The sequence below is a fragment of the Maniola hyperantus genome, chromosome 23 (assembly GCF_902806685.2).
Source record: "Maniola hyperantus chromosome 23, iAphHyp1.2, whole genome shotgun sequence".
Taxonomy (NCBI): domain Eukaryota; kingdom Metazoa; phylum Arthropoda; class Insecta; order Lepidoptera; family Nymphalidae; genus Maniola; species Maniola hyperantus.
The window spans coordinates 6,339,561-6,359,689 of NC_048558.1; the positions used below are offsets into that span (position 1 = coordinate 6,339,561).

The 20,129-nt window shown below is 36.2% G+C and overlaps 1 protein-coding gene across 9 annotated transcripts in view; it reads left to right on the forward strand.

Annotated features, from left to right (window-relative positions):
* LOC117993089 (zinc finger protein castor homolog 1-like) overlaps window positions 1-20,129 on the forward strand; it is a 181,319-nt gene that overhangs the window by 89,822 nt on the left and 71,368 nt on the right. For 8 of the 9 annotated variants that reach the window (XM_069506463.1, XM_069506460.1, XM_069506464.1 and 5 more), the window contains exon 2: window positions 1,271-1,304. The exons of the other annotated variant lie outside the window; for it this stretch is intronic. The gene's annotated coding sequence lies outside the window, so the exon portion shown is untranslated. The remainder of the gene's footprint in view (window positions 1-1,270; window positions 1,305-20,129) is intronic. 9 annotated transcript variants of the gene reach the window in all.

A 20,129-nucleotide genomic window follows, 5' to 3' on the forward strand; every position in this document is an offset into this window, starting at 1 on the left:
ATAGTCGTGATAATATTTACGGGAACTTAAAACTGCTCTACGAGGGTTCCAAACGCGTCCAGGTCTGAGAAGAGCCCACAACAAACTCAGCCGGGTATTCTGTTTTATTATCATAAAAGCCTGAATTGAGAACCACCTCCTTTTTGGAAGTCGGTTAAAAATATATAGCCAATGATCAGTGGCGTGCACAGGATTTGAAGCCAGGGTAGGCATTAGTTAGGTAGGAACCTGTTTACTGGCAGGTCATAATGAAAAATATACAACTGGGGTAAGCAGTGCATATATGCCTCTATGACCTGCACGCCACTGCCAATGATATACTTAATATGTTACTATATTTGTTAGCTCCCAGTTAATAGAGCCCTTGAAGAAGAGTAGGTAGGTATACGTTGATTAACCTACTTTAGTAGTCACAATGTCCTATAACACTATACTCTATAGACATAGATAATAATCGTACGTGTCTAGGAATGTGTCAGTGTGTGTGTGTGTGTGTGCAATCGGTCGAACGTGCCCAGTATCACAATCGAAACTCACTTTACACCGGAAATTTATGAATTTAAATGAGAAAAGTGTTAGGAATTTAATGGCAGAGTTCTATGTAAACCGTGCGCTGTCTTCCTGGTGAACTATTACATAAATATTGAATAGTTTCATTGTTTATGGTCAAGCGACGTCGCATAGATAATTTTCTACACTTAACTGTCAAGTGCCAACGTTTCCTTCCATTATTTATTGTTTGTACTTTTTATTCCACCACTTACTAATAATACTACTATAGAGATACTATAGTGTCACTAGGACATAATATAGTATTACTATACATAATATAATGAGGTCTAGTTAAATTCTAGTTTAAATGTTCCTAGTAATTCGCATGTCATAAGTTATATTGTGACGTCATAACAAATTCAATATAGCGCGTATGACAAACTTAAATCCGACATGAAAATAAAATAGAGACGAATGAAACGTTCGGAAACAAATTTAAATGTTAAGAATTTAGTGGCAAAGTTCTAACTAAAGACCGGGTGCTGTTTTTCTGGTGAACTACATAAATATTGAAGTTTCATTGTTTATGGTTAAGCGACGTCGCATAGATAATTTTCTTCACTAAATTGTCACTAGACTCGTTACTACACGAATGTGGTCCTGAATTAAGCGGACCTACGAGGCCAAGCGGAGGGAAGAGGAGAGCTTGCGATCTATTGCTACTTTTTATAACCAATTTTACTTGCAAACTTATTAATTTTTATTCTTTCTATTTCAGGCACAAACCCCATATCACATGCAGGCCAATAGACGTAAGTGTGATTATCATTAACTCTGGTTTGTGTACCTTTAAGTTTTAAAGGGTTTCTTTGAATATTTAAAATCAAAGTACGCTCTATAACCAGGTGCTAGATCTCAGCCTAAGTCACAGGCAGTTGTTTCAAGTATTTATAGCTAGTCTATCTCATCTGTTACAAGCCAATTTTTTCCATATTCACTAAAAGCCCGATGCGATGAAGAAATTCCAAGCGGGTTTAATGCAAGATTACAATTTGGAGGGGCTAGATAATTCACTATTAGCATACAAAGGAGAATTACTGCGCGCGTCCGTGTGTCGCAGCTTACGAGTACGTTACGAATATGCGCCACGCCTTGTTGCTGTCATATGTAGCCCAATTAGGAATGCGTTAGACTGTACTGTATACCTATTGTTGTTCAAATCGTTACGAAAAATTATAGACGTTGCTTTAACTACAATAACGCGCTTAGGTTCTACTTATTAATACGATCTCATATCTGTACTTATTTCTCACAGAGAATTCAACTTCAAGAGTAGACATATACAAGGGTTTGGATGAAAATAAAACCGTAAAGTGTTGGCGGGGGACAGGGGAAAGTGCTTTGTTGTGATTGGTGGAGTCAAAACTCACTTAATCAAGACAATGCAAAAATGCATTAAAAAAGTAGCTGTCGCAAAATGTATTTTATTCTGTTGATGAATATTTTTTTTAGAATGTGCGGAATGAGGGTACCGAACGGGCGTGCGCCGATTTTTATGCTAAGTAACTGCCTAAGCTTGGCGAGGGGGGGTGTCCGGCTATTATAGGCGTCTTTGCTTATAATGTGCCCCTATAGGCATTGGCGTGCACAGTGTTTGAAGCCAGGGTAGGCATTAGTTAGGTAGGAACCTGTTTACTGACAGGTCATAATGAAAAATATGCATTGAGCTATTACAACTGGGGTAAGCAGTGCATTTATGCCTCTATGACCTGCACGCCACTGCCTATAGGTATATCGTTAAAGCAAACAGACTTTCCAATCACCATCCCAATACTGAGTACGGGTGGAGACCCGTCTCAGAAGGCTTTGGCCACAGTGTACCACGCTGGCCAAGTGCGGATTGGCAGACTTCACACACCTTTGAGAACATTATGGAAAACTCTCAGGTGTCCTCACGATGTTTTTCTTCGCCGTTAAAGAAAGTAATACTTAATTGCTTAAAACACACATAACTCTCTGAAAAGTCGAGGTGCGTGCGCGGGATCGAACCCCCGACGTCTCGAATAGTAGGCGGACATCTTAACCACTAGGCTATCATGGTTCTTAGTGCGCTTAAGTTCTACTTATTAATACGATACTAATTAAGGAGCTGGCTGGCGAACAAGACTGTGTAGGTCATCATCATCATCAACCGATAGACGTCCACTGCTGGATATAATATTGGCGGAATGTAAAATAATAATTGATTGAAACCAAATTCTAATCACTTTGCCAGCACGTGGAGGAAGCCGCGATCAAAATGAGATTTAAATATTCCAAAATATGTAACTTAACATAAGTAGTTAATAAGTTATATATTATAAAAAGTATAAGAGATAGATAGAAGTGTTCCGACTAACTAATTACTTGTCACTTTTTTCATAGGCCTACTTGAGACAATTTTATAAATTATACACAAAACAGTCAGTTACGTGTAAGTAAAACTCTAATATCCGGTTATAATGAGCTGTCAGACAACTGGTTCATTGCCAAAGCACATCCGGTTTACGAAATCTGGATTTTGTTTGAGCTTTTATTCTTACGCCGCCCGCCGCGGTTACATTCTCATTTCTCGAGAGTTAGAGATTTGCCTCCTTGAACAGTTCACACAATTAATTAATGCTAGTAGGTACAAACTATATCTGCGATTACTAAAAAACCGGCCAAGTGCGAGTCAGACTCGCACATGGAGGGTTCCGTACCATCGTACAGGAAATAACACTTTTTTTTAATTTTCATAATGATAATGGGTCATGTTTATGACTTCACTAGCTAACGCCCGCGACTTCGCACGCGTGGATTTAGGTTTTAAAATCCCGTGGGAACTCTTTGATTTTCCGGAATCACGTAAAAATCACGTCGATCCGTTGCTCCGTTGCGACGTGATTGAGGACAAGCCAACAAACCAACAAGCCAATAAACCAACAAACCAACAACAAACACACTTTCACATTTATAATATGGTTGGGTAGTGATTTGCGTGGATTTAGGTTTTTAAAAATCGCGTGAATTTTTTTGAACCGATTTGGCTGAAAATTGGAGTGGAGATCGTTTATTTAAACCCTGAATTAACACAGCCTTTTATTTTAGAAAATCAAACAGTTTCCGTGGGATTGTCTATGTCCACGCGGATGTAGTCATGGGCATCATCTACCTACTCTCTATAAGTAACGTTAGTAAGTATAAGTACCTCTATAAGTATACTTAAAGTCGAATCTTGCTAGGTTTCGGATTCCGTTAAAGTTTATATCATTTAAAACTTTGGTATCCATTCGGTAAAAATGGTATGGGTGTCATAATAATATAATCACAGATTATAATACAACTCATTGAATGTTTACCATATATTACAATGTATCAATGATTAGTTCCTATGAGTCAACACATCAATTGAAGGGATCATAACAATTATACTCTAAACAATGATGTCACTAAATAGCTATTTTGTATAATTTCGATACCACTGTTAACGCCTTGCGTCTATTGTTTATGTGACTTCTTCTCGGTAGAACAAAATACATGCCAAAATGTTTATAGATATGATATTCATAAAAAGCAAATTTTTTGACGAATAGGGAACGGGTATTGTAACAGATACATGCTCTTCTTAATTTTTATACTAATTAACGATTTTTTTAATGAAAATAATACAATAAAACTTAAAGCTAGCCTTATCTAATTACTATACAAACCATGCCCACGTGGAATGGAGCCAAGAATACTGGCTGCATTTCCAAAAATGAGCCAGCCCTTAAATTAACCAGCCCTGCCCAGCCGAATTTCTTGAAGATTTAACCTACATTTTCTTATAGCGTAGGTACACAGGTTTGTATCATAATCTCAATTCACAACCCATCGTCGGCCCACTACTGAACACAGGTCTCCTCTCAGAAAGAGAACTGTTTAGGTCATAGTCGTAGAGAGTAGGTAGAATGGCCACACTTCACACACTTTTGCAAACATTAAAAGTAGCCTTTCGTCATGCAGCCCGAAATCTCCTTAACGTTCTCTTATCAAAGGTGTGTGGTGTGATATGTGAAGTCGGTTATTCTCCACTTAGCTAGCATAATACTTAACTCATTTCTCATTCTGAGACAAGAACCGTGCTCAGTAGTGGATCGGCGATGGGTTTCAAGATGGTGGTAACAAAAGCAATATTAAAGTACATGTTTAATATAATAAAATGTTAATTTTCCATCAAAACGATCGCCATTTTCCTGCCGCCGAAGGTTGCGACGGACGCGGGACGCTTAGAATGCGCTCGTCTACGCGCCTGTGCCCGGAATGCATAATTGTTGACATCACGATGAATTATTGCAATATCGGCTAAAACTGGGCACTCACTGGCTGTGTTGCCGCTGCGATCGTGAACAACAAAAACAATTTGCAACGACGAATCCCTACTTACCACGAAATTCGTAATTCAAACTTCGCAATCTCAACTTACAAAATTTTAACCACGCAATCTCAAACTTAGGTAAGTCCAATCAAATTCCATCAAAGAAATCGAAATTTCCTATTAATCAATTGCTCCTTGCGTTAATTAATCATTAAATTATAGAAAACTGAAACATGGTATTTTTTTTATATTTTTTAGCCAATGAATTACAATATAAAACATATCTGCTACGTGTTAAGCTAATTTCAAAAAACGGGTAATAATTTTATGTTGTAGAAATTTTAAACTTTTATTGCAACTAAGCGAAAGTCGTCGTGTACAGTTTGCAACAGCTTACAGTACGCGGCAGAAAATAATGTACATCCGCCTTTAGAATGACATTTCGGCTTTGTGAGCGTTGTCTCTGTCACTTATAACTATATGACGTTTTGTCGGTCTCAACGACAAAGACGTTTCTGAGCACAACCTAATTTTAGAGTATTCGCATACTCTTCTTACTAATGTAATATGAAAAGGACAGGCGCAGTTTGACAGTTTAAAATTTTATTTTTAGATGGTAAAACCCGTGATTTTAGCGCACAGTCGCGAGCCTACTGTTTTAATTTGTAGCGTGCACTAAAATTTAGAGTCTTTAAATGTAAAGTTCATGTTCTGTCCCTTTTTAGCACTGTTAAAAAGAAAAGGATGCAAATACTCTAAATTTAGTTTAGAGAAAGACAACGGAATCGGTGTAAATGCTCTACAAACCCGCTTTATTCTTCTAAAGGTCGATGCACATTATTTTCTGCCGCGTACTTTACCTAATCTATTCTGGCTTTCGATCCTGAACTCTGTAAAAGCTCGAGACGATTACGCAGACCGTTGACTTATCGGTGCGATAAATTCCACGGTGTACACCACCCGTTATTGCAATAAAGGTTCGCAAGGTGTTATATGTATTTTTAATTAATTAATACGCTTGTCGTTTTGTATTTTATGATGACTGATGCCGTACATTTTAAAGACCTCAGTTATTGTACACTAAATAATATTATAAACGCGAAAGTGTTTGTGTCTGTCTGTTTGTTATTGGATAGTGATAAATCCTACTGCTAACAGTCCAGTACGGCGATTTCGTAAAACCTGCATCAATCATTATTACAATCTCAATTGTTGTGATTGGCTGAATTTGTGCTATGCTTGTTGCAACAATGCATTGGTAGCTAATAGTGAGCGAGCGTCAACCAATCAGAGATGATTGCAATCGTAACATTGTAGCTGTCATTGTACCGCAATCTTCGTACGCGTGGATAGATAGATATATAGATAGATAGATACATAGAAATACTTTATTGCACACAAAAAATATTACATAACAAGACAAAAACAAAGAAACTAAAACTAAAAAAATAATTGTATGCAAAGGCGGCCTTATTGCTCACAGCAATCTCTACCAGGCAACCTTTGGTGAAAGGAGAAACTAGGTGGATTTAGGTTTTGAAAAATCCCGTGGGAACTCCTTGATTGTCACTCTCCAGGCCTTTAACTATATCCATGCAAAAAATCACGTCAATCCGTTGCTCCGTTGTGACGTGATTGAAGGACAAACGAACAAACAAACACACTTTCGCATTTATAATAGGGGTAGTGATTTTCGTACTTATAATATTACTATATAGTAGTAATAGATACAAAGAGACACAACGAGAAACAGGCAAAGTTGTGAGAAATAACTAGTGTTTAGTTAATAGTTCAGTCTTTTTGTACTTTATGAGGAGTGATGGCGGACATTTAAAAAACCTAGAGTTATTGTACAAATATTTTATTCGCTTGTTCGATTACTCATAAATTTGTGATATAGTTTTTTGTATTGAGCCATTAATTTGTGTTTAACTGCAACTTGTATGCAGTTTTTGCTGTACCTGTTTTGTGGTGTTTTATTAACCCTTTTACATTTTAAACATTGTCATCACCATCGTCAACCGATAGACGTCCACTGCTGGACGTAGGTCTCTTGTAGGGACTTCCACATGCCACGGTCTTGCGCCGCCTGAATCCAGCGGATCCCTGCGTCTCGTCTGATGTCGTCCGTCCACCCAGTGGGGGGTCTTCCAACGCTGCGTTTTCCGGTGCGAGGTCGCCATTCTAGCACCTTGGGACCCCCAACGTCTATCGGTTTTACGAACTATGTGCCCTGCCCATTGCCACTTCAGCTTCGCAACCACAACTAGTAATAATATATATTTGGTTTATCTCTAAATCTTTTCGAGGCAACGTACCGGAACGCTAAATCATTCGGCGATACGGTTTTTTTATTGTTTTCCATTAAATTTTCGAGTCATATTTGGAAAATTCGTATCAAAATAGATCTAATAAATTGATATGAGCTGTTAATTCAATAATGGAGCTCATTAATTATTTCTGTTAATATAATCAAGTCACTATAACTAATTTCTTTCGTCTACCTACATAGCCCATCTACATAATTGATGCATACTCAAAAATGTATTGTAAATTATGTAGACATTTTTGTCTTTATGTTGAAAACTAGCTGATGCCTGCGACTTCGTGGATTTAGGTTTTTAAATTATTTTTTTTTATTTTTTTTTCTTTTTTTTTCCGGGATCTATCACTATCCACTATCCAGCTCTTTAACTATACCTACTCGTGCAATAATCACGTCAGTCCGTTGCTCCGTTGAGACGTCATTGAAGGACAAACCAACAAACCAATAAACCAACAAATAAACACACTTTCGCATTTATAATAATATGGATAGTGATTTGGGCACTTTTTTGTTGGGGTATTTTTTTTTTTTTTTTTTTTTTTTTTTTTTTTTTTGTTTATTTGAAAGTAATCAACAGCGTAAATACATAATTATTATTTAAATTTAAATCTAGGTATAACAGAAGGCCAAAAGAGATTACTTAAAATTATAATTAAACTATTTTAACAGAATAGAGTTAGAATAAATGTAGGTATATACAATAATAAAATAAAATTACAACAGTGTGTGTATGATTGTATGTGTGTGTGTATGCGTGTGTGAGTGTGTGCTTATGAGTATGTGTGAGCGTGAGTGCATGTGTGTGTGTGTGTAAATGGGAGTGTATGATTGCATGCATATTTAGATGTTAGCTACTTTTTTTTTGTTTTACGATGATAGTTTCTTAATTCCTTTTTAAATTTATTGTTTGATAGGTAAAATAAGTCAAACTCAGCGAACTGATTGTTATAAGTACGTACCAAGCGTGGAATTATAGAATTTCGCGCATAATTTTAACTTTGGGTTGAATGCCTTTTTTGAGGTATTTTGTAAATTCTTTAAACGCATACTTTAAATCTTTTCACAGCGAAATAAATAGTGTTAGATATAATTATTAATATCTTTTCAACCAACAGGGTTGATTTTGGGACCTAATTAATCTAAATATATAAAACGAAAACGTGACTGACTGACTGACTGACTGACTGATCTATCAACGCACAGCTCAAATTACTGGACGGATCGGGCTGAAATTTGACATGCAGATAGCTATTATGACGTAGACATCCGCTAAGAAAGGATTTTTAAAAATTCAACCCCTAAGGGGTAAAATAGGGGTTTGAAATTTGTGTAGCCCACGCGGACGAAGTCGCGAGCATAAGCTAGTGCTCTATATGTCAGTAAATTACTCAGTAGAGATATACTATCTACTAGAATATAATAACAATGAAGTTACAGGGGAGTCGAAAACGTCCTGAACTGCTTCGAGAAAAGGATGGTACGGTTGTGCCTTTGTTTGCTCGACTTGGCGGGGCACTACCGTGCCCCCAGATGAACTACATTTTCAATTTTCAAAAAGTTCGAATAGTAGGTGCCTACGTTACTTTCTTATTATGATAAGTATAAAGAAATACAAGAAGAAAGTAAAGCCGAATGAATCTCATAGCGAATAGTTTACAAGAAACCGCCGATGGCTAGTAATAAATAACGACCAAAAATCCAACGTTTTAAAATTAATATCAAAATGGAAAACAGGCAGAACCTAACACGCTCAACCTACGCGCCGACGACTAATTAAATTATGTAGCGATAGTGATTAATATTACATATTGCTGTGACCCGCGACTTCGACCGCTTTTTGATCATCATGATCATCAACCGATAGACGTCCACGGCTGGACATAGGTCTCTTGTAGGGATTTCCACACGCCACGGTCTTGCGCTGCTTTGATGTCATCCGTCCACCTAGTCAACTTTGAAAACATTATGAAGAACTCTCAGGCATTTAGGTTTCCTCACAATTTTTTCTTCACCGTCAAATCACACACACACACACACACACACACACACATAATTCCGAAAACCTAGAGCTTAATAAGTAAAGTGTGTGTTTTTCTACGAGAAAATGGTCTTCTACGTCTTGATTGTGATAAGGTAACCAAATATAGACATGCTCTTGCATATTAACCAGTTTTTACAAAATTGGTTCATACTTAATGTGTAAAATTAAAATGTAAAACAGCCAAAACCTACGCGCGTTCTACTAATTAAATAACGTAGTCATTAATTACAAATAAGTACAGATTATTATTATTAGGTTAAGTTATTTTATATGCGGCATCGATAACTCATTAACTCGCTTTTTATTGAGAGATTTAGAGCCAGTTGCATATAATGTGGTTAAAGTTAAGTTACTTATACCTACGGTTAAAGTTTAAAATACGGGTAAAGGTTAAAGTCTAAAATAAAAACCTTTTAAGGATTTTTCATCTAACGTTCGAGATTTTAATAATGATAACTAAAAATATTAATTATACTAGACTAGCTCATGCTCGCGACTTCGTCCGCGTGGACTACACAAATTCCAAACCTCTATTTCAGCCCCCTAGGTGTTGAATTTTTAAAAATCCTTTCTTAGCGGATGCCTACGTCATAATAAGGCCACATAATAAGGAAAGGATTTTTTGAAATTCCACCCCTAAGTGGGTTAAATGGGGGTTTGAAATTTATGTAGTCCACGCGGACGAAGTCGCGAGCATAAGCTAGTAACTTTATACGTCGTTGGTAGACACACAAGTGATCATTATAGGCCGTAAAGTCACCGATAAAATAGATTAGTGCGGTCTGAATCTTGTTTGAATATTCAAGCACGAGAATATAAATTAATGCCGACGTGTGTGTGGACGTAATATTTAACTGTTAAACTGTTGATGTATTCATTTAGGGCTGACTGTTGGACGATCGATTATTTTAATTATATTTTATCGATTTTAGCGTTTCTAATCTGCTTTAAATATAAAATTCAAAGTCCTGACTGACTGACCGACTGACTTATTTATTATCAACGCACAGCCTAAACCACTGGTCCTAGAGACATGAAATTTTGAGGGTATGTTCTTTGTAAAGAGTCCATTAAGAAATGTTTCTTCTAAATTTCACCCCTAAATGGGTTAAATGGGGGATGGAAGTTTGTATGAAAATACATCGACTAAAATTTATATTTAAGCTTTTTGTGAAAAATAAAAAATACATATTTCAAGATTTTTGAAAATTCTAATACCAAAGGGGTTAAATAGGGGATTAAAGTTTGTACGAAAGTCCCTCATTTTTCAAGTTATTTGCATGAAAATTGGTGATTGGGTTTTCGGTTACAAATGAAGAAATACGTGTTTCAGGATTTTTTGGAAATTCAACCCCCAGCTCGATTTTCAAATTTCTACCCGAGCGAAGCCGGGGCGGGTCAGCTAGTAGGTCATAAAACGTAAATCTTAAGTGTTCAGTAACAACAAGTTAACTACTTATCTACATTATAATATTATTGTCATTTAAGGTATTACTTATAATAGTAGATAATTAAATTATTATACCTGGCGCCGTAGCGTCTACGAGATTCGTAGCTCTACATTATCACTACACGGAAGCGGATGTTAGAACTTGAGCTTCTATGTAACTACTACAAACTACATGGTACTACTGTAAGCAGCTTCCGCGAATTTTAATTCAATTCAAGTAGTTATTTACGGTTTTTTTTAAAGTACCTAAATATAATTTTATCTTTGTGTAATATTCTTTGTTATTTTTACTTTGAACTTAAACTAGCTTATGCTCGCGACTTCGTCTACGTGTACTACACAAATTTCAAACCCCTGTTTCACCCCCTTAGGGTTTAATTTTCAAAAATCCTTTAATCTAAATATATAAAAGGAAAAGGTGACTGACTGACTGACTGACTGATCTATCAACACATAGCTCAAACTACTGGACGGATCGGGCTGAAAATCCCTAAGGTGGTGAAATAGGTGTTTGAAATTTGTGTAGTCCATGCGGATGTAGCTAGTCCTTCCATAATATCGATCTACATGCCAAATTTTAGCCCTATCCGTCCAGTAATTTGAGCTATGCGTTGATAGATCAGTCAGTCAGTCACCTTTTCCTTCTATATACTTAGATATATTTAGGCTAGCTTTGTGTTAAATTCTAATTAAAAAAAAACTGGCCAAGTGCGAGTCAGGCTCGCGCAATGAGGGTTCCGTACTACAGACTTATTTTTTCGACATTTTGCACGATAATTCAAAAACTATGATGCATAAAAATAAATAAAAATCTGGTTTAGAATGTACAGGTGAAGACCTTTCATATGATATCCCACTTGATATAGTCACTCACTTCGAAAGTTGAAAATACTAATTATTAGTTCATGACCACAATTTAATTTTTTTGTGTGATCTAACCCTAAATTCACGGTTTTCAGATATTTCCCCAAATGTCAGCTATAAGCTCCTACCTACCTGCCAAATTTCATGATTCTAGGTCAACGGGAAGTACCCTGTAGGTTTCTTGACAGACAGACAGACAGACAGACAGACAACAAAGTGATCCTATAAGGGTTCCGTTTTTCCTTTTGAGGTACGGAACCCTAAAAACATTACATTTAAAAAATACATTTTATTTTTTATGTCCTACCTACATATTTTTAAAAACGTTGGTAACACTGGTAAGTAGATTGGTAATTAATATTGCTAGCTAGAGTTGCTAGCAATATGAATTACCTACCAACAATTTTTAAACCAAAACCCACTAAGTTTCTAACGTGTGTTTGTTTGTTGGTTTGTCCTTTGATCATATTATTTGTCGTAATCAACGTGATTTTTTGCACGGGCGTAGAAGACTTGGTGAGTAACATATAGGCTACTTTTTTCCCGGAAAATCTAAATCTACGCGGACGTAGTCACGGGTATCAACTAGTTAACACATAATAGCATCTAGAAATTATTATAATCTAGACATGGCGATAAATCTGTGGTCTTTTAGATCGTGAAATCTTTATTATTATCTTAAGTCTTAACTATAGTTCTAAATGATAAAATGATTCACGATTACGTAATTTGGAACTAAAGCAATTAAAAATGGTAGCCCAATTAAACGTGCGTGTGTAATAATAGATATTACATACCACTTCGTATTCTATACACTGACTACGGAAAAATATAGACTGAGCAAAATTAGGTTTTTATAAATGTGAAGCCACTCTGCTTATGGGGACACGCTTGCGCAAAATTATTATTGTGATTATTGCATTGCGGCTTTTTTTTAATTTTTTATTATTCGTTATAGGCGCACGCTTGACCACGATCACACCTGATGGGAAGTGATGATGTGGCCTAAGATGGGACGCGTTTGCCTAGAAGGTGCCTATTCACTCTTGTTTTAAAGATACCCGGATTATAATTGACAGGAAACACTGATCTAGGAAGAGTATTCCAGACCCTAGCCATGCGTATAAGGAATGATGACGCAAAGCGTTTCGTACGCGATGATGGAATCTGACGACATAGGGGTGGAAACTCGCCCGGTATCTTGCGGTACGGTGGCAGAAAGGTGAGGGAGGGGCAAGATCGAACGGCTCCTGAGCACACTCCGAAATACATCCTGTAGAACACCGATAGGCCGGCAACTTTTCGGCTTATATCTACAATGTACTCGTAATGTACTTGGCTAATTAATTAGGGTAGGCTTGACTGCAATCTCACCTGATGGTAAGTGATGTAGTCTAAGATGGAAGCGGGCTAACCTGAAAGAGGAGTGACAGTTTTTATTAAACCCATACCATCTTTGGTTTCTACGCGGCATCGTACTGGAACGCTAAATCGCTTGGCGGCACGGCTTTGCCAGTAGGGTGGTAACTAGCCACGGCTGAAGCCTCCCACCAGGCAAGTTTGGACAGGGATAGTACTAGATTAAAACTTGTCAATTATTATTAACTAGATGATGTCCGCGACTTCTTTTGCGTGGATTTAGGTTTTTTTAAATCCCATGGGAATTCTTTGCGTTCCCAAGATTAAAAGTTGCCTATGTCCTTACCCAGGATCTAAGCTAACTCTGTATCAAATTTCATCAAAATCGGTTAAACTGTTGGGAAAAGCTAGCAGACAGACAGACACACTTTCGCATTTATAATATTAGTATGGATTTAGAGATTGTGTATAACAGACTAAGCCACAATATCTAGTGTCACTAAACTCAAGTAAAGCCTACAAAAAAAATGGCATGACTTATACATCTGCCTTTCTTTAATCTATGCTCCAAAGTAGTTAACTGTCCGTACCGAATACCGAAGCTAATCTATTAAACGCTGTCAACTCAAAGCGTACAACTTAAAAGTAATATTCCTTTGCCTATAAAGTAAAAAAAAAACACGTGCACAGATAAAAAATGCCAGAAAAACTTAGGCCCGTGCTTGCTCGTTACGCTACGATAATAATTATAAAAGCTCTAGATATTAGTTACTCTACGTATCTAATACTGTAGTACGATTATTTTATAAAGCTAGATTTTTTTTACAAAGTTGTTCACCTTATCGAATTATTATATTATTTATATTTATATTATGCTATTAGTTTATATTACTTAATAGTACTTGTACTTATAAAGTCAAAAAGTACTCGTCTGTTTGTTTGAAATTACCAAACTTTACGCTTTAACTAAATAATGAACAGCTTATTTCAAATTTTAATGGAATTTGTACCTACTAATATTATAAAGAGGTAAAGTTCGCAAGTTTGTTTGTAGGAAGTAATTTCTGGAACTACTGAAGCGATTTTGAAAATTATTTCACCATTAGAAAGCTACATTATTCCTAAGTGACATAGAATTTATTTTATTTTCCCTTCGGAAATTATAATAAGCTACCCGTGCGAAGCTGGGGCGGGTCGCTAGTGCAGCACAAAACTTAAGGGCAAAGAAAATCATTAAGTAACTTACCCCGATTTAGTGTCTATGTTAAAAATCTTAAAAAAGTGATTCAACACTACGCGACAGAAAGTAATGTACATCGGCGTTTAGAATGACATTTCCGTCTCTGTCACTCATACCTATATGACGTTTGGTCGGTCTCAACGACAGAGATGCTCTACAAATCAGCTATCTCCTTCTAAAGGTCGATGTACATGATTTCCTGCCGCCTACTGTACAGTGTTTATTAGATTAACTAAAATATTCTAAACCTTATTTAGCTACCATGAACTGCTTCGCTTATTTATAATAAAGCTCTCCTATTACTCTATCAATCTAATATACTTAATTTATTTAACGATATCTGAACATACATTTTAATCATACCATACAATCGATGTTCTGTATTTAAAAATTGTTACTCAAACATGTATTAGAGGCCAAAGATTATAGAATAAGATTTAAAAAGTCAACGTTCTAATTCAAAAATGGCGTTCGAATTATGATTTAAAACGTGTTCCGGAGAAACTCGACGTTTCTAAAAACGAACATCTAGCGGCGACGACCGCCGTCATTATACATACGGGTAATGAGAGACTTACACACGATCAATTCGGACATTCAATGAATTAAAAAAACCATGAAAATTAAAGAAACATGATCTTTTCCTTCCAATTTTAGATTTCGATTTCTTGACAGTTTATTTGTGTTAGCATCACACAAAAACTACTTTATCAATCTTCCGTAGTTTGGGAGGATAGCTACAGACCAAACTTAACACTGCTCCATAGCTTTAATCAAAACTAGCTTATGCTTGCGACTTCGTCCGCATGGACTACACAAATTTCGAATCCCTATTTCACCCCCTTAGGGGTTGAATTTTCAAAAATTTCTTAGCGGATGCCTACGTCATAATAGCTATCTGAATGCCAAATTTCAGCTCGATCCGTTCAGTAGTTTTAGCTGTGCGTTGATAGATCAGTCAGTCAGTCAGTCATCTTTTCGTTTTATATATTTAGATTGGTATGCTAATAGGTGATTACAATTGGACTCAGTTATAGCTAAATGTGCCAACCCACAAATTGTCTAGAAATGAGAAACTGATCGGAATATGATAAAAATATTGTTATTCAGTTAAAACAACCCAAGATAGACATAAACTAACCCACACTTAAATAATAAAAATTAATTAGCTTTTGTACCTAAACGTTACTTTCTCGAAATAAAATGTGGCTTGGAACATGATGGTATAACTAAGAACTGGGTTAATTAATCTGATTATCATGATCTGATTTTTTTAGGTATTATATAATACATTGCGCGATCTATAATACATTTGTGCTTTTTATATTTAAATACATCAAGTTTTACAAAGCATTTTTAATAGTCAATCTACTAGATATGGTGAATAAGTTAAAAAAAAATTATTATAAGTTCTATATTTTAAACTTATACTCTCACAAATCATACGAAGCAACTTACATTTTCAATAAAATATAATGTTGTACTAATTATACGCACTGAGAAACTACGTGAGTAAAATACTATTTTCGTAAAAAGTTAAAAATATGAACACTCAAATAAAATACAGATTTTATTATCTAGTGTTGGTATAAACAAAGTGTAGCAATAAATAAATCAAAGATAAAATGTGCCCAGATGTGAGCAATAAAAAGCTCGTAATCGAGCTTTTACTTCAAATAAACAAATAGCCGTTCTGCTCGTGTGTTCACCGAAGATAGTGTACTTCATAATAATATAATGTTTCAAATATTTCAAGGCTAACCGTTCTCAGCTGTCAATCATAACACACTATCTGTCTCTTTCTGTTACATGGTTTGTTATATTTCTATCTCGCTCGGTCGCGCTCGATCGGTCGCCGCGCCTTTATTTGAAAATTTGATTTTAAATGTGGAATGAATAAGCATTATCTTAAAGGAATCCATTCTTTTATTTGAATTTTTAATTCCTTTTTTATGGTCGACTACCGCTTTTAATTTTTTCTTTTCTTTTCTTTTTAATCATTTTTCGGGCAGGATTCGGTTTTTTAAGATTTATTAGATGTGAATGCGTTGTAGCGCGGACTCTTAAAATCGATTTTAACTTTTTGGTATCGGATAAAAATTGTTCATTACGAGAGCTTTTATTTGGTTTCAAATCAGCTTGAAATATTGTTTCTCAGTTTTGTGGGTTGAAATATCTCGATTTAAATCGATTCAAGTAATTTATCGCATTTTTCGCTTGTAAACGATGGGTTATCTTTAATTTTAGGGAGCCTAACTGAGGATGCAGTTTATGGGGCACTAACACATTACCCTACTGGCCGGCCCTACTGGCCGTTACAGCGTCACCGGTGGGTTGGGCGAGTGTATGTGGAGTTTTTTTATAAATAAATTTCACTAGCTTATGCTTGCGACTTTGTCCGCGTGGACTACACAAATTTCAAACCCCTATTTCACCCTCTTAAGGGTTGAAATTTCAAAAATCCTTTATTAGCGGACGTATACGTTATGAATTATGATAGCTATCTGCATGCCAAAATTCAGCTCGATCCGTCCAGTAGTTTGAGCTGTGCGTTGATAGATCAGTCAATCAGTCAGTCAGGTTTTCCTTTAGAAGACTAACTGCCGTACTCGCTTAATCGTTACTTAAGTTTATCGCGACAGAGCTATATCTCTCACATAAATCTGTCTCGTTTTAACTTAATCTTAAGTAACGATTAGCGACTCTGAGTGCGGCTGTAAGGAAAACTAAAGTATAGTTAGTAGGTACATACACTGGAACTACCTATTCTGTAAAGTTAATAGTCCCTTATCATAATAGTGGGCGCAACCAGACGCTTATTCCGCAGTCCGTCTCATCTGAGAGCTCAGCGTATTTTTCTAATATAAACAAACTCGACAAATTCCAGCCTGACAAATTCCTTAATATGCATCACCACAGAAATATTGAAGTGTCGTGTTACATAAACAATTGAAGACGATATGAAACTTAATAAAACCAGCCAAGTGCGAGTCGGATTCGCATATGAAGGGTTCCGTACCGTCGGACAAGAAATTACACTTTTTAATTTTTTTGATTTAGTACATGGTGGTCATTTCAGAATTTTGATTGAATGAATTTGATTCATTTTTAGGATTCCGTACCTCAAAAGGAAAAGCGGAACCCTTATAGGATCACTTTGTTGTCTGTCTATCTGTCTGTCTGTCTGTCAAGAAACCTTCAGGGTACTTCCCGTTGACCTAGAATCATAAAATTTGGCAGGTAGGTAGAACTTATAGCTGACATTTGGGGAAAAATCTGAAAACCGTGAATTTAGGGTTAGATCACACAAAAAAAATTAAATTGTGGTCATGAACTAATAATTAGTATTTTCAACTTCCGAAGTGAGTGACTATACCAAGTGGGGTATCATATGAAAGGTCTTCACCTGTACATTCTAAAACAGATTTTTATTTATTTTTATGCATCATAGTTTTTGAATTATCGTGCAAAATGTCGAAAAAATACGACTGTAGTACGGAACCCTCATTGCGCGAGCCTGACTCGCACTTAGCCGGTTTTTATTATTATAGATTACCAAGAAAACATTATTATTTTATTATTGTCAAAATATAATTCGTAATGTAACCATTACACCTTTAGTTAACCGAATTGTATCATGGTAATGAAAATTTAAAATACAGTTTTCAGTAGCAATAAAAACCGAGCAAAGGACACCTCCGTGTAGCCGTTCAAAAACCTACACTTTTCGCACCTCTTAAAAGCTTTACTTCCGTAATTTAATCTTTATTCCATAAACAGTAAAGTCTTTATACTATTTTACGAAGTGCAAACGATGTGTTTGTAAACGCACGCGTTCCAATTTCTAACATTTCCACTTAAATTCAAATCTTTATTACGGCAAAGTTACATTTGCATCTATTAAAACTTTTTATACATCTCTATTTTGTTTGTACTAGAGTTTAATTTAGTATGGCAATTGTTTGACGAGTATGAAGATAATTGTAGTTATGTTTTGATATGGAGAACGGTTCTGAGAAGAAACTGAGGTCCTCTGTTATAACAATAACAGTTTTGTTTATATCTCGGGTGTTAAGTTACGTTTGATTAGTCTCGATTCGCGGATTTGTGCGTAGGTTTTTTTCTTTGTTTGGCAAACGTGGTGGGTCCAGAGTTAAGCCGTTGACAACGCTTTCGATCTATGTACCTAATACCTAACCTATAGTAATTTATATCTATTACCTACAGCAGAGTCTTATAAGTTTAGTACCTAACTATTACGCATCATTGACTCAACTCAAATCGCTGGGTCGCTAGAATCTTAGAATTTTGCATGTACGTTTAACGCATAACATAGACTGAAGATCTCTTAAAAAGGATTCTCAGAATTTCCAACCGAGAAAAGCCGGGGTCCCGGCTTTTCTTAGTTAGCTTCATACCCGGCTGAGTTTGTTGTGGGCTCTTCTCAGACCTGGGCGCGTTTGGAACCCTCGTAGCTTTAGTTTTAAGTTCGCGTAAAAATTATCACCACTATATCATCTTACGAATCCAACAACCGACTATCAAAAAATATAATGTATTACCTACTCGTATTTTGAATAAAACATTTGACTTTGACTAGAGATCTTCAAAAACCCGAGCGAAGCCGGGGCGAATTAGCTAGTTCGTTAATCATCATCTCAATCCATCGTCGGCCTACAACTGAGCAAAGGTCTTCTCTAAAAATGTAATTTATTTATTTATTCAGATACAAGTTAACCCTTGACTGCAATCTCACCTGGTGGTAAGTGATGATTCAATCTAAGATGGATACGGACTAACCTGGAAAGGGTATGGCAGTTTATTTTAATTTTATTAAAACCTTTGTTTTCTACACGGCATCGTACAAATCACTTGGCGGGCTCTGCCGGTAGGGTGCTTTGCCTATAGTAGCTAGGTAAGATATACTTAAAAAAACTATTATATGTATAGGTACCTAATACCTATGTTGACAGGCAGTTATCTAAACTGTTGTTTATAAGTACCTACGCTAAAAACGGCTAGTGTAATAAAATATCTAATTAATTAACTAAGTAATCACTAAGCTATAGGTAGGTAGAATTAGTTAATAAAGCCATAATATTAATAAGGAATCGAGAATCCATCACACGCAATAACCACGCAATGGCCAATCGCAAGGGCCACATTATCCTCAGCACGTCCAAACTAAACCCATAAAAGTGATAACCGTCACCCATAAATGTTGGACAAGCCTTTTTTGTGCCAACCTTGGACCAAACAATATCCAATAATAACAATAAAACAGTCACAATTACGCGCGCGCGCATTATCAATATTGATCGCGACGAACATGGCCGACGCACGCACATACCTAATCATTCTATAGTTTTGTGTAAAAATGCTTTGTGACATTGTGTGGAAATATTACTAACAAGCATTTACCCGCAGCTTCGGCTACGTAAAATTAACTTTGATTTTGATTTACTTAATTTTTTATCGTAATGTATTGACAACAGCTAACTGCCCATAGTTATTTATGCCAGCTATATAACGCGACCAGTGCGTGTTGCCAGTGATGACATATGGATCCGAGACGTTGCTAACTATGGGCCTCATAAGAAAGCTCAGAGTCACTCAGCGGGCGATGGAGAGAGCTAATGCTTGGAGTTTCTCTATACGTGATCAAATCAGAAATGAGGAGATCCGTAGGAGAACTAGAGTAACCGACATAGCTCAACGGGTTGCGAAGCTGAAGTGGCAATGGGCAGGGCACATAGTTCGTATAACCGATAGACGTTGGGGTCCCAAGGTGCTAGAATGGCGACCTCGCACCGGAAGACGCAGCGTTAGAAGACCCCCCGCTAGGTGGTTATTTAACTTTGAAAATTGTAAAGACTAATATTTGCTAATTAACACATTATTTAATTTTTTTTCTGTGATGTAACGATGTATTTCACGGTTTTCAGATTTATTCCTTTACTTATATGCTATAAGACCTAC